The following is a 15,236-nucleotide window of genomic DNA, read 5'->3' as shown; positions in this document are numbered from 1 at the left end:
TCCAGCCTTCCTGAGGAAAGATACATCCTCCTCACTGAAGATGAGGAAGGGAAGGGGGAGGCCCCTGAGGCTGCAGTCCCAATAAAAACAGTTCCATTTTAAAATTGTATAGGAGTCTGGAATCAATTTTCTTTCTTTCTTTCTTTCTTTCTTTCTTTCTTTCTTTCTTTCTTTCTTTCTTTCTTTCTTTCTTTCTTTCTTTCTTTCTTTCTTTCTTTCTTTCTTTCTTCCTTCCTTCCTTCCTTCCTTCCTTCCTTCCTTCCTTCCTTCCTTCCTTCCTTCCTTCCTTCCTTCCTTCCTTCCTTCCTTCCTTCCTTCCTTCCTTCCTTCCTTCTTCCTTTCTTCTTTCTTTCTTTCTTTCTTTCTTTCTTTCTTTCTTTCTTTCTTTCTTTCTTTCTTTCTTTCTTTCTTTCTTTCTTTCTTTCTTTCTTTCTTTCTTTCTTTCTTTCTTTCTTTCTTTCTTTTTAAATAGTTTTTATTTACCACATATATGCATGGGTAATTTTACAACATTGACAATTGCCAAACCTTTTGTTCTAATTTTTCCCCACGCCCAGATGGCAGGTTGACCAATACATGTTAAATATGGTGAAGTATAAATTAAATACAATATATGCATACATGTCCAAACAGTTGGTTTGCTGTACAAAAAGAATCGGACTTTGAAATAGTATACAATTAGCCTGTGAAGGAAATCGAAAATGCAGGCGGACAAAGGTAGAGGGATTGGGAATTCTATGTGGTGGTTCATAGTCATCTCCCAGAGTTCTTTCGCTGAGTGTAGCTGGTTCAGTTCATTACTGCTCTATTGGAACTGATTTGGTTCATCTCATTGTTGAAATGGCCACATCCATCAAAATTGATCATCATAAAGTATTGTTGTTGATGTATGCATGACTTTTGATGTAATTTTGTAAGAGACTGAACTAGTAATCTGTGTTGCTTCTAAGTTAACTCTTATTAAATAAATCAAAACTAGTCATTGTAAAATCTTAATCTGATCAGATGAACTTTGGTTTTGTTGGGCATCTTTAAGAGATGGTGTCTTGATATCTGCCCACCTCCCCTAAAAGGGATTTCTTCTTTATATTCTATGTGTTTGTCTTATCATTGTGTATGTTGCGGTCTGTGTGAAATATAGAAAAATATTCACCTTGTGTAGTGTCTGTGTTTTGCTGATTTTTGTATAAAAGAGAAAATGCAGTTAACCAGAAAAACTGCTGAAATCTCTAGGCAGAGTTCAGAACACTGGGAAAGATTAATGAACTTTCATGCTTGACTCAATTGTCCCAATAAGCAGGACTCACTCCCACCTTGGGCTTTCTGTGGGAGATTAAGGTATAAGAAAAGAGAAAAGGGGGGGGAAGAAAATATGCAAGAAAATTCTTCCCTGTCATCTTAGCTTTGGCCACTTTGGAGTTACAGAAATAAAGTCAGATAATCAAAGTTTGTAAAACTGTTAAAAAAAAACATTTTCATAGATTTTGGAGGTTTGGAGACTACGGGAATCATTAAAGAGTTTAGAGATTAATCATTTTAAATACCGCAGGGGAGAACTACTGGGACTCCCTTCTGAAATATCTTAGTGAATTTGGGGGGTATTACTTTGTAGAATTTGTTTTGTGGAAAAATAAGAATTAGATTCTAGAAAGTTTCAAAACTAAATGACACTTGCTGAAAATTGTCAGTATTTTAGTGCAATGAAGGGAGATAGCTAATTTGGAAGTAATTCCAGAGTGAACAGAAAATAGGGATAGTGTTTGCATCTCACAGCCACCTCTTATTAACCCTTCCTTTATCAGAGAAATGATTGTTTAAAACAGTGATCTGCTGTGACTCCCTCAGTTCAGAGACCCTCTCGCTCTGATCCTGTTAACTCCTCTTCTCTCAGATCAGGTTGCCAAATGCTGGAAAAGTATGGTGAAATTGGAACTGCATTCCAGGTGCAAAAATTTATTAGCTGTATAATCTTAAGCAAGTTATTTATCTCTGTTTGCCCCAGTTTCCTGATCTGTAAAGAGAAAAATAATCAAAGTACTCCTCTCCCAGAATTGTTGTGAAGATCAAAATAATATGATGATTATAAAGTGCTTAACTTAACATAGTGATAAGGATATGGTGATCACTATATTATTATATGTATTATGTCATAATACATGATATTATGGCATTATTTTTCTAAATTCTCTTATATTGAGAAATTTAAGTGGTTGTTATAACAGAAATGCTGTTAGACAAAACAACTGTTTTTGATCTGAATGTCCTTAGATTGTGAATTAAGCACTTAAAAACATGTGGCAAAAATGAGTATTTGAAAACTGTTAAGTATTTAATGAGATTTTTTTGTTTCAAAATGAATAATAATTATCATGACTCTACTACAATAGCAAATTTTCATTTAAAATTCTTTGGCTATTTTGAAAATGTAGAGGGTGGTTTAAAGGTGTAGTTTCTACATATTAATGATGAGTCAATTATCAGATATTTGACGTGTATGAATCCCAGAATATGGTTAGTTTTAATTTATAAATAAAGCATAAATGAAATGCAGATTGTGAGGGAAAACTCAGGAAAGATATTCAGGCCCTAAATTGGGCTTAGTGGCATTCCGCTGTTTAAGGTAAAAGCTCTTGGGGGACTATTTTGGGAGGTGGGTGCAATTTACTATTTTGGGGAAGGAGGATTGTAATGTTATTCTTTTGGGTTTTGATTACAAGGATAGTTATCTGGACTGTCACAAAGTCAATATAGAAAATGAAGTGTGCTGCAATCTGGCAATTACGAAAGGTGGATGTCTGTGCCTAGGAAAAGTATAGGAATGATTTGGATGTGGCCAAAAAGTAGGATTCTCTTGAATTTATTCCCCCATGTGCTATTTCCTTTCCATGACTGGATTCAAACAGAGCTAAAGAATTATCCCCTTTGTGCTATTTGACATTGTTATAACTATATCTCTCTTTTGCATTTTATGATAAATGTCTATAAATCAAGAAGTATTTAAGTACAATAGTACAACTATTAAATAATACATTGATACTGGAATATGTCTGAGTTAATATAATAGGATGAAAGTAAGAACATCTTAAATTCTAACCTGTGTTTGTGGTCAAATTATAATATAGGGATGATATTTTCCTAAGGGGGAAATGATTAGGGAAAATAATGAGATAATGATGTAACATAAAAGTTTTCTATAATTAAATGGAATAGCGAATTTTGAGAAAGCTACAGGATTAACCTGGTTTCTTTAAGAAGCATTTATATGAGGGCAGCTAGTTGGTGCAGTGCTAGTAGAGCACTAGCCCTGAAGTCAGGAGGATCTGAGTTCAAATCTGGCCTCAGACACTTACCACTTCCTAGCTGTGTTACCCTGGGCAAGTCATTTAAGCCAAGTTGCCTCAGCAAAAAAAGTATATACGTGCATAAGATTGGCTTCCAGATTTATCTATCATGGAGATTCAAGTTTTGAGCATGTTTTAGTAATAAGTCCTCAAAGGTGGATTAAGGATTTTATATATAAATTACATTGATAGTGGCAAAGAAATGGAAATTATTTTCCCGTTTTAAAGCATCTGTCTATTAATTATAAAAGACAAAAGAGTTTGTTTATGGTTGGATTCTCATGAACTTTCAAAAGATTTTGATATGTTTCAGGATTTAGGTAAGGATAGAATCAAAAAGTAGCAAAAAGTGGAAATTCTCTGAAGTTTCAAGATTGGAGAACTAAATTTAAGTGATTATCCTAATGTGTATTAAGACTTATTACTAGGCAAACTATTTAGGAACTTTTAGATTTGGAACCAGAGAAGCAGAGACCCCTTCAGAGCCATCCAGAGAATAAATTCTATTGTCCAAAAACAGTATCTAGGGACCAGAGACTACAGGAGACATCTGAAACTCAAAATATATTGATTAAATGGACATTGAGAATGGGTAACCAGGATAATAGCAAACTTGATATTAGTTAATATTGCTGATAGTTATTGTATTGTTTTGGTCTTTTGATTCATGATGTTGCTTTCTTGCTTAGCTTACTATTGGTAAGTAGTTTGGCCTATAACTTGACTTTATTGTATTTATGATTTTGGATTTATGAAAAAACCCTATAGATTTGCCTTAGAGATAAGTGATCCATAAAGGGAGGGAGTTGCCCACTCCCCCAAAAGGAAAATTGAATAGATTGAAGGGATTAGAATAGCAAGTGGTTCATAGTGAGAATTGAGTGAACCCCACTGACTCCATCTTGTGACTTGATGTTGGAGCTAGCTTGGTATTTATTCAACTACAGTTCTAATTCAACTTCTGTCTTGGGAAAAGACTCTATTCAATAGTGGGTATTGGGAAAAAATATTATTGTATTGTTTGAACCTTATAAGGCTGGGAAACTGGACCATCTCTATGTGCTGAGACTTTTAACCAAGGACCTATGTTATGCTGAGCAGAAACTCAGACTCAAAGAATGATGCAAGTACTTTTCTCACAAGCGTATATCTCAAGCAAACCGTCCATGTTAAGTGAAAACTGTCCCTGTGTTACAGACATTTGTGGAGTGGGACACCTCCTTTTTAAATCCAGGGAATGGCACCTGTTCACTCTCCCCTACAACCCAAAGCTTCCCCCAGGTCCTCCAATTTGAGGGAGTGGATTCCTGGATCATCTGACCAAGGCTCCAGGCCTCAAGTGGACCCACCAAACAGGTGAAGGCCCTGAGGTCACTTCCAGTGGGCTCTGAAATAGACAACCTCCCCTAGCTCCCCCAAGACTCAGTATGCACATTGAGTGTGTTCCCCCTCACCACCAAACAGTACCTATCTTTGGGTCTTCCCATGATTCTTATTGTTTTCTTTGGGTTTCATCATTCTGCTCAGCCATTTTTGTGGACTAATTTGTTAGTTTTTGCTGATTGTGTTGTGCTAATTGTGTCATGGGTCCCCTTTTTTTTCATTCTTCTTTATTTCTTCCTTCAGCATTGCAAGGGGAGGGGAAGGAACCCAAGGCCCCCTCAAGAGTCAAGCCCTAACAAAAACTTTCAATGGCAAATCTTGTCAGATCTTGGGAGTGCAAACCCGCAGGGGAGAAACAGATTGATCGTGCCTCCTTGGGCAGTGGTGGGGCCCTCAACCATGCTGACAAAAAAGCCAGCTGGTGGATGTCCCCCTGATAGGGATATGTCTGTTTTCTAGGAGTTACCTTGCCAGACAGGTGCAGTAGACACAGAGTAAGCCTGTTTCCCGAAAGGAGCCAATCAGGACACTGCAGTGAGTCAAAGTCTTGCTCACTCCCAGACTACTTTGTTGGTGTTCTCTGGCTGCCCTTACTGAACCTTGTGGTCAATTGTTTCTGCAAAACATTCTGCCTCTGTGGCTACCTGTTCCTGGGAAAGATTTTCCCAAACCCTCCTTCAAAATCCCCTTTGTGGTTTTTATTAAATTAATTTTATAATTTTAATAATTATAATTTTGGTAGGACTCCTTCCTCCCCTATTTTTTCAAATAATTTATATAACATTGGGGCTAATTGTTCTTTAAATGTTTGGTAGAATTCACATGTAAATCCATCTGGTCCTGGGTATTTTTTCCTGGGGAGTTGATTAATAGCTTGTTCTATTTCTTTTTCTGAAATGGGACTATTTAAGCAGTTTACCTCCTCCTCTGCTAATCTAGGAAGCCTATATTTTTGGAGGTAGTCATCCATTTCACTTAAGTTAGCAAATTTATTGGCATAAAGTTGGGCAAAGTAACTCCTTATTATTTCTCTAATTTGCTCTTCATTGGTAGAAAGATCCCCCTTTTCATTTTTAAAACTAACAATTTGATTTTCCTCTTTCCTTTTTCTGACCAGATTTACCAAAGGTTTATCTATTTTATTGGCTTTTACATAAAACCAACTCTTAGTTTTATTTATTAATTCAATACTTTTTTTTTACTTTCAATATTATTGATTTCTCCTTTTCATTTTAGAATTTCAAATTTAGTTTTTGGTTGTGGCTTTTTAATTTGGTCTTTCTCTAGCTTTTTAAGTTGCAGGACCAATTCATTAATCTTCTCTTTCTCTATTGTATTCAAGTAAGCCTCTAAAGATATAAAATTTCCCCTTATTATCGCTGTAGCTGCATCCCACAAATTTTGGTATGCTGTCTCATCATTGTCATTATCTTGGATTAAATTATTAATTGTTTCTATGATTTGCTGTTTCACCCAGTCATTCTTTAAAATGAGATTATTTAGTTTCCAATTACTTTTTGGTCTATTTATCCCTAACTTCTTGTTGAATGTAGTTTTTATTGCATTGTGATCTGAGAAGAAGACATTTACTATTTCTGCCTTCCTGCATTTAATTTTGAGATCTTTATGTCCCAATATATGGTCAATTATTGTATAGGTTCCATGAACTGCTGAGAAGAAAGTATACTCCTTTCTATCACCATTCAGTTTTCTCCAAAGATCTATCATACCTAGTTTTTCTAATGTTCTATTTACCTCTTTAATTTCTTTATTTGTTTTGTGGTTTGATTTATCTAATTCTGAGAGTTCAAGGTTGAGATCACCCACTATTATAGTTTTGCTGTCTATTTCTTCTTGCAACTCTCTTAACTTCTCCTTTAGGAAGTTAGTTGCTATACTACTTGGTGCTTGTATGTTTAGTATTGATATGGCTTCATTGTCTATGCTACCTTTTACCAGGATGTAGTTTCCTTCCTTATCTCTTTTATTCAGATCAGTTTCTGCTTTTGCTTGATCTGAGATAAGGATGGCTAACCCTGCTTTTTTAGTTTCCCCTGAAGCATAATAGATTCTGCTCCAACTTTTTACCTTTACTCTGTATGTATCTCCCTGCTTTAAATGTGTTTCCTGTAAACAATATATTGTAGGGTTCTGACTTTTGATCCAGTCTGATATCTGCCTCCATTTAATGGGAGAGTTCATCCCATTCACATTTACACTTAAAATGACTAATTCTGTATTTCCTGCCATCATATTATCTATCCCCTGATTGTGCTTTTCTTGCTCCTTGTCCTCCCTGAACCTTTTCCCCAGCATTGAATTTATGGACCCCACTTGTGTCACGCAGCCCTCCCTTTTTAGTATCTCTCTCCCCTCCTTTTAAGTCCCTTCTCCTTTCTTGTACCTTCCCTTATTCCTCTTTTCCTTTTCCCTTTTCTTCTTCCCCCTTATAATGAGGTGAGAAAGAATTCTCTGAAAAACAAATATGTCAATTATTTACTCTTTGAGCCTACTCTGATGAGAGTAAGATTCACACAATGTTTCTCGCCCTCTCCAAATTCCTTCAGATGTGGTAAATTTTCTATGCCTCTTCCTGGGATGTAGTTTCCCTGTTTTTATCTTTCCTTTCCTATTTTCTGATACTATCCCCTTCCCTTTACTACTTCCCTTTTTATGTTATATCAGTAAAATCAAATTATCCATGTGGACTTTCTGTATATCCACAACAGATACAGTTCTGAAGAGTTCTTTTTACCTTTTTCTGCTTCTCTTCAGTCTTGTGGATGTAGATCAAATTTTTTGTTTAAGTCTTGTTTTTTTCTTACAAATGGAATTCCTCTGTTTCATTAAATGACCATCTTCTTCCATGGAAGAAAATGCTAAACTAAGCTGGTAGTTTATTCTTGGTTGCAATCGTACTTCTTTTGCCTTTTGGAATATCACATTCCAGGCCCTTTGATCCTTTAATGTGGAGGCAGCCAGATCTTGAGTGACCCTTATTGTGAAACCTTGATATTTGAATTGTTTTTTCCTAGCTGCTTGCAATATTTTTTCCTTAGTTTGGTAGTTCTGCAGCTTAGCCACAACGTTCTGTGGAGTTCTTTTTTTAGGGTCTTTTTCAGAAGGTGTTCGATGAATTCTTTCAACGCCTATGTTTCCTTCTGTTTCTATTATCGCTGGACAGTTCTCTTTGATGATTGGTCACAGCCAGACACTCTGTCACTGGACTCTAACAGAGTGATGTCCTTTTGCCTACTTCGAGAACGAAGGGCAACAATCAACTAACTACCAGTCCCAGATTAAGTAATAGTTATAAGTAAAATCAAATTTGCCATTAAAGAAATAAGGAATATTCAAATATTCTCTAAAAAAATATTCAGAATCCAAAAAGAGCTTTTGTCTCACCAATCACAGTAAATCTGAACACTATTATCAAGATGAATAAATTACTCTAATAAATGAGTTTAGAAATATCATACTTTATCATCAACCCTTCTGAAAATCACACAAAAATCTTTCTATAAATATGTACATAATTTTAGACACTCTTTCCTAAAAGCATTTTTCTTTCTTAAAAACTACTTACAATTTAGCCTGACACTAAAAAGCTAGTCACTAAACTTTCATGAAGCAAATTAATTATAAAGCTTTAAACTGACAGATATCTCTTTTAATCTTAAAGCAAAGAAATAAATATTTAGAATTGGAATTGATCAAAACTAAATTGGATAGAATGTTTATTTTATTTTTATTACAGCTTTTTATTTTCAAAACATATGCAGAGATAATTTTCAACATTCACCCTTTCAAAACCTTGTGTTCCACATTTTTTCTCCCTCCCTTCTCTCCACCCCCTCTCCTACTCAGCAAGTAATCCAATATATGTTAAACCTGTGCAATTCTTCTATATATATTTCCACATTTACTCTTCACAAGAAAATCAGAGCAAAAAGGGGAAAAAAAGAGAAAGGAAACAAAAACCAAGAAAACACCACCAAAAGTGAAAATACTATGTTGTGGTCAACACTCATTTCCCACTGTTCCCTCTCTCTAGGCACAGATGGCTCTCTCCATCACAAGACCATTGGAACTGGCTTGAGTCACCACACTATTGAAAAGAGCCACGTGTGTCAGAAGTGATCATTGTTAATCTTGGTGTTGCTGTGTACAATGATCTGGTTCTACTCACTTCGCTCAGCATCAGCTCATGTAAGTTTCTACAGGCCTCTCTGAAATCATCCTGCTGATCATTTCTTATAGAACAATAATATTCCATAACATTCATGGTATAAAATGTTTTTAAATATCATGACTGAACTGCATAAACATCACAAAAACAAATGTATTGTTTTTGTTTGTTGTTTTGCTCAGGCAGTTACACAACTAGGATGTATTAAGTGTCTGAGGGCAGATTTGAACTCAGGTCCTTCTGACTTCAGGGCTGGTGCTCTTATCCACTGTGCCACCCAGCTGCCCCAAAACAAATGTATTTGTAACCATAACAAATTTCTAAGTCCCCCCACCCAAACCCCTCTCTCAAAACACAATTGCAACAGGAAGGAGAATCAGTTGAGCCTTTCCACAATAGAAACATTAACCAGGCCTTCATGCATTCAGTATTGTTTTCTTTGTCTTCTCCTAGAGCATAAATTCCCCCTGGTTTAAAACATATTACTAGAAATCAAGAAAATAATTACATTTTGGAATCCCATATACATTGTGAATATGCTATCACTTAGTTAACCCACATTAAAATAGTACTGGACCTTCAGATTAACACACACACACACACACACACACACACACACACACACATACACACACACTCTAACTCACTCTACATCATATGAAGGCTTGAAAAATTAGACCTCTATTTTTTTTGAACAAGGAGTATTTATATCCCATTTACTCACTACAAATTCCACAACACAGAAAACTCTTACACAGGGCTGATAAAAATTTATGACTAATAAGAAAAAATTCCTGAAATCACTACTGATTAGAGAAATGCAAATTAAGACAATTCTGAAGTACCACTTCACAATTCTCCAACTGGCTAACATGACAAGGAATGATGATACATAGTGGAGGAGATATGGGAGAACAGGGACACTAATACATTGTTGGTGGAGTTGTGAAATGATCTAACCATTCTGGAGAGCAATTTGGAACTATGCCCCTATGATATAAAGCTGTGCATATCCTTTGATCTAGTAGTGTCTCTACTGAGTCTATATACCAAATAGACCATAAAAGAAATGTGCAAAATTGTAGCAGCTCAAGGAATTGGAAATTGAGTAGATGCTCCTCTCATTTGGAGAATGGATGAATAAGTTATGATATATGAATGTAATGGAATATTATTCTTCTGTAAGAAATGATCAGCAGGCTGGAAAATTGACATGAACGAATGCTAAATGAAGTGAGCAGAATCAAGAGAACATTGTACACAGCAACAACAAGATTATATGATGATCAATTCTGACACATGCGGCTCTTTTCGACAATGAAGTGATACAAGGCAAACCCAATAAACTTGGATAGGAGAGAGCCATACACACCCAGAGAGAGGACTGGAGACTTAATGTGGATGGGAACATAGTATTTTCACCTTTCTGCTGTTGTTTGTTTGCTTGGGGTTTTTTCCTTGTGTGTGTTTTTTTTTTTCACTTTTGAACTCATTTTTCTTGTGCAGCATGAGGTATATGGAAATGTTTAGAAAAATCACACATGTTTAACTTATATTGGTTTGCTTGCTATCTTGGGGAGGGGAGAAGGGGGAAGAGAGAGAGAGAGAGAGAGAGAGAGAGAGAGAGAGAGAGAGAGAGAGAGAGAGAGAGAGAGAGAGAGAGAGAAATTAGAAACACAAGGTTTCTCAAAGGGGAATGTTGAAAACTCTCTTTTCAACTATTGGAAAAATAAAATACTACTTAAAAAAGAGTTCGTGATTAACTGGTTCCAAGAGTCTTTGAAAGTTTACAAAATATTTTACAAGCTCTTTTCTTTGTACCCTTTCCCACCCCTTAAACAATGATCAAGTTTCTTTTTAAAAACACCCATGTAAATATTTCATAGGCCTTAACATTATAACAGTATCTCCAAAGAACGTGGTTAACAATGTCATATTTTTTGTAAGCAAAAGACAAACAACTGAAGGTAAAATTTCTCTTTATTCATAAGCATAAGTGCAAGTGTATAAGTTCTTAAATTAGAGCACTTTAGAATATTAAGCACATTTTTACAGTCTTGTTCTTAATCTAACAACATCTAGATTGCTTTTCTAAGAACACAGCTTATAAAAATTTTACCAATGTTTCCAAATTGACCACATTTTCCAATATAAGAACATTTCGAAACACAACAATATAATAAACAATGTTTTGTCATTCACAATTGAACGAAAACCCATTATTAAAACTAAACTCTCCCTGCCCGAGGTGGTGTTAATTCAGTTGAATTCATTCCCAATGACATGGCATCTCATCTCCTTTGGCAGGTTACAATGATGACACTCAAATTTCCATGTAGAGACATCCATTGGGAAAGAACTGCATGTAATTAAAGAAATGAAAAAAAGCAGTTAACTTTCACGTAGCACTTCCAGGTCTCAGGCGCTGTGTTAAGCACTTTACAATCCTGTGGTCCTCACAACAAGCTTGGGATGCTATTATTATCCTTTACAGAAGAGTAAATTGAGATAGAGGGACAAAGGGTTACTTGCTTAGGGATCACACAGCTAATACATTTCAAATCCAAGTAAATCCGGATTTATAGCCAATAAATTTCCAAGGCCTGCTCTCTTGTCCCTTAAAAAGACAAAAGGTTATTATCTACAAATTCATGTATTTCCATTTTCAAAAAGATAAGTGGCCACAATTTCCAGCTCCATAAAATCTTCTCCCTTGCTTCCTTAAAAGGCTGGGTCACTTCTCAGTCCCCTGCCTCCCTTCCTTTTCTTTGAGGCTTTTTGGAGAAGGAGCTGGCCTAAGCGTTCAGCCAGTAGAGACATACTTAGAAAGACATATAATTCACCCCTTGTCCCTGGGCTGGCTTAAAGGGAGCTGGGCGAAGTGTCATAAGTTGCTGCTTTGAATTTCCTACTCTAAGATTCAAGGTGAGTGATTTCTTTTCTCAAAAGTTTTGCTGGATCCAGGTGGCCTGTGTTCCCAAGCAGAGAAGCCTTTGAGAGCTTGCACAGTGGGAGGGAATGAAATAATTCTCAGTTTGAGCCTGTAAGGAAGCATTTGAGATCTTATAGATTCATCACAGATCACACTAACCTCTCCCTCTTCCCTCCCTCTCTCTGTCTCTATCTAATATATTATTAAATATATATTCTATATTATAAATTTCTATAAAAGTATATAACATCCAAATATACAAACATATATGATAAATATACCCACACATAAATATTTTTCCCTTATCCCATATTTATATGGTGTTAGATTATTAGTGTTAGATTTACTATGAGCTTCCTACAGATTCTCCCCAGACTTGGGTGGACACAATTACTGAGACATTTGTCTGACCTTAGCCTTTGGACTAAAGGTGGCTCAAGACTGATTTCGAAAAATCTTTTCCTTTGCAATCCCTAGTTCTTTAGTGAAGTCAAAACTGCACTGTTACCTAAGCATGGGCCAAGAACCGGAAATGTTAAAATACTGACCCTCCTAATCCAGTTACTTATCTGTTAAAACTGGTCTTTTCAAGGAGAGGGAGGGGAGAGAAAGAGAAGGAGGAGGGAAGGAGGAGGGGGGAAAGGAAGGGGAGGAGGAAGAGAGGAGGGAAGAAGGACAAAGAGGGAAAAGGAGGAGGAAGAGAAGGGGGAGAGGAAGGGAGCATCCCCGGGGCGAATGGCGGTGCTCCTTCCAGAGGAGGGGGAAGTTACCTTATGTGGGCCCAGACTAGTTCTCCTCCTCTGCTTCGGCGTCCTCCTCAGACTCTCGAACCAGGAGAGGGAGGAAGACAAGTAACAAGACGAATGGGAGGAGGAGGAGGAAGGGGAGGAAAGGGAGGAGGAGGAGGAAGAGGAAGTGTAGGATGAGGCAGAGGATGGGCAGAGGGTACAGGGGGGGCATCTTTGGTTCTGCGGGGAGAAAGGTCACGCTCAGTCTTGGAGCAGAGGAGTTACCTCTCCCCCAAAGGAAAGGTCAAGGTCATGGACAATCACCAAGGTAGAAGTCAAGGTCAGGCTTAGGGAGGAGAGGGAGAAGGGTGGGGGAAGGGGGCAGGGAGAGGGAAGGGTGAGGGAAGGAGGCGGAGAGGGGGAAGGCAGGAATCTCTGGGCTCGGGCAATCGTCAGGGACAGTGTCTGGCTGGTGAGCAGCTCTCAGCACCTCGGACATGAAGGGGGCGGGTAGGGCCCGATTGGAGGAGGGAGCGGGGAGATGGGAAGGGGGGAGGGGTGTTTCTCACGGACAGCCGAAGCTACGGAAGTTTGGGAGAATAGACTCTGGTAGTCAGAGGGTCTGGAGGACCGGAGGACGGACAGGTACTAAAGGAAAGACTGGGGGACAAAGTCCGGCCCAGCCCCTCTCCCCAGCTGACCCGCAGCCACAAGCTATTCTTGTCCACTCACCCGTTACCACAACGACGCTGCCGCTTATGACGACCATGACGACGCCACAGACTTCGAAGACCGTTGGGCGCCAATTGGAAATTGAGGGGAGGCCAATCAGTGGGGGAATGGCTGAATACATTGGGGCACGTGTTTGTGATGGACTATTATGGTTCTATGGGAAATGATGAGCAGGATGCTCTCAGGAAAAGAAAAACACACACACACACACACACACACACACACACACACACACACAAGCTGGAAAGTCCTCCATTAACTCAAGCAAAATGAAATGTGCTGTATACAAAGGACTGATTCAAAGTTCCGGGATGAGTAGCTGGGGATGACTTTGCTCTCTCGGTAGCATAATCATCCAGGACTACTCTGAAGGACTTGTGATGAAAAATCCTATCCCTCTCCAGAGAACGAAAGAAGTGTGTCAGAATGCAGATTGAAGCATTCTCCCTCCCTCCTTCTCCCTCTCCCCCTCTCAATTTCTCTCTCTTCACTTTACGTTTTTTGAGGGTTTTTTTTTTTCTTTTTCATTAGTATGGGAGATCTCTGTTGTTTTTTTTGTTTGTTTGTTTTGTTTTTTTTCACAACATGACTTTTATGAAAACCGTTTGCATAACTTCACTTGTCGTTTCTTAATTATGAGTGGGGATAAGAAAGAGAACATGGAATTCAAAACTTTTAAAAACAAATGGGAATAAATTGTTGTAAATGGAACTGGGGGGAAATATTAAATAAATAAACTTTTAAGAGAGAAAAGAACAAATTAGACACTCCTTTGATCCTTCTTTCTGAGCTCCCTGGCACTTCCTCCCTCCCCTGAGAAATCCCCAAGGCTCTATTTTCCCTTTAAAGATCTACTCAGCATGAAAATCTTTGCTAAGTCCTTTTCAAGATCAATCCCACTCGGAGGTGTTCTCTCGGTTCCTCATAGTGCCTTCCTTTTCATGGCATCTTTCTCCTTCCTCTAGCTAACTCTGGTCATTCTGCTAAACTTCACTATGGGTCTAAACTGACACTCAATGGCATATTCAGGTCTCATGGCATATCCCTTTAATGGATTCTTCCAAATTCGTTTTTTAGAAACCCTATTGCTCTCCCAATTCTCTTTTCTATTTGCCACTCCTGGCGCCCATTTCATCTCTTATTTTATCTGTAACATCTTCCCCTCAGTAAACTTGCCTTCTGGCAAAGAGAATGGCCATTGTGAATTTGTTGATATTTATTTCAAGCTAGGCATTGCTACCAGGACATCATCACTTAGTATAACACTTTGCACATAGTGAGTGATTAACAAATGTTTTATCATTCGTCCCTTCATTCATTCATGGCTGGCAGTACAAAGCACTCCTTGAATAGATGATATTTGAGAAATCCCAAATAATCAAGGGCCCCCACCAATTTTTTCTCTAGAAAAATCTAAAGGGAATGTCAAAAACATCATGAAAATGCCAGTGGGATGAGAAATTGAGAAGCTGAAGTTGCCATGGCTAATCTCTCCCTGATGCTTTTGTAGATTACAAGAATAGTGTCTAAAAATTGTACTTCAGGCCATGTGCTGGTTCCTTGAGAACGTCTGTGGTGGCAACTCCCTTTCTTTTTTCTTATTAAAGCTTTTTCTTTTTTTAATATTTATTTTAAAATTAATTTTATACTTACAACATTTTTTGACAATACATGTACATGGGTAATTTTTTACAACATTATCACTTACGCTCACTTCTGTTCCCAATTTTCCCCTCCTTCCCTCCACCCCCTGCCCTAGATGGCAGGCAGTCCCATACATGTTCAATATATTATTGTATATCTTAGATAAAATATATGTGCGTAGAACCGAACAGTTCTCTTGTTGCACAGGAAGAATTGGATTCAGAAGGTAAAAATAACCTGGGAAGAAAAACGAAAATGCAAACAGTTTACACTCATTTCCCAGGGTT

The 15,236-nt window shown here is 37.6% G+C and overlaps 3 long non-coding RNA genes across 13 annotated transcripts in view; 1 reads left to right on the top strand and 2 right to left on the bottom strand.

The window, feature by feature from the left end:
- The window catches only part of LOC141548956 (uncharacterized), a 1,120,676-nt gene that overhangs the window by 736,889 nt on the left and 368,551 nt on the right, over window positions 1-15,236 (top strand). The gene's annotated exons all lie outside the window — the stretch shown is intronic.
- The window catches only part of LOC141548957 (uncharacterized), a 1,406,018-nt gene that overhangs the window by 1,347,121 nt on the left and 43,661 nt on the right, over window positions 1-15,236 (bottom strand). The window lies entirely within an intron of this gene.
- LOC141548330 (uncharacterized) lies at window positions 11,157-13,263 on the bottom strand. Its single transcript, XR_012483897.1, has 3 exons — window positions 13,143-13,263; window positions 12,616-12,813; window positions 11,157-11,272 (listed from the first exon to the last, which is right to left on the bottom strand). It is a non-coding gene; the product is annotated as an uncharacterized LOC141548330 (long non-coding RNA).

This window comes from Sminthopsis crassicaudata, chromosome X, assembly GCF_048593235.1.
Source record: "Sminthopsis crassicaudata isolate SCR6 chromosome X, ASM4859323v1, whole genome shotgun sequence".
In the NCBI taxonomy this organism is placed as follows: Eukaryota; Metazoa; Chordata; class Mammalia; order Dasyuromorphia; family Dasyuridae; genus Sminthopsis; species Sminthopsis crassicaudata.
This window is presented reverse-complemented; position numbering and strand designations above follow the sequence as displayed.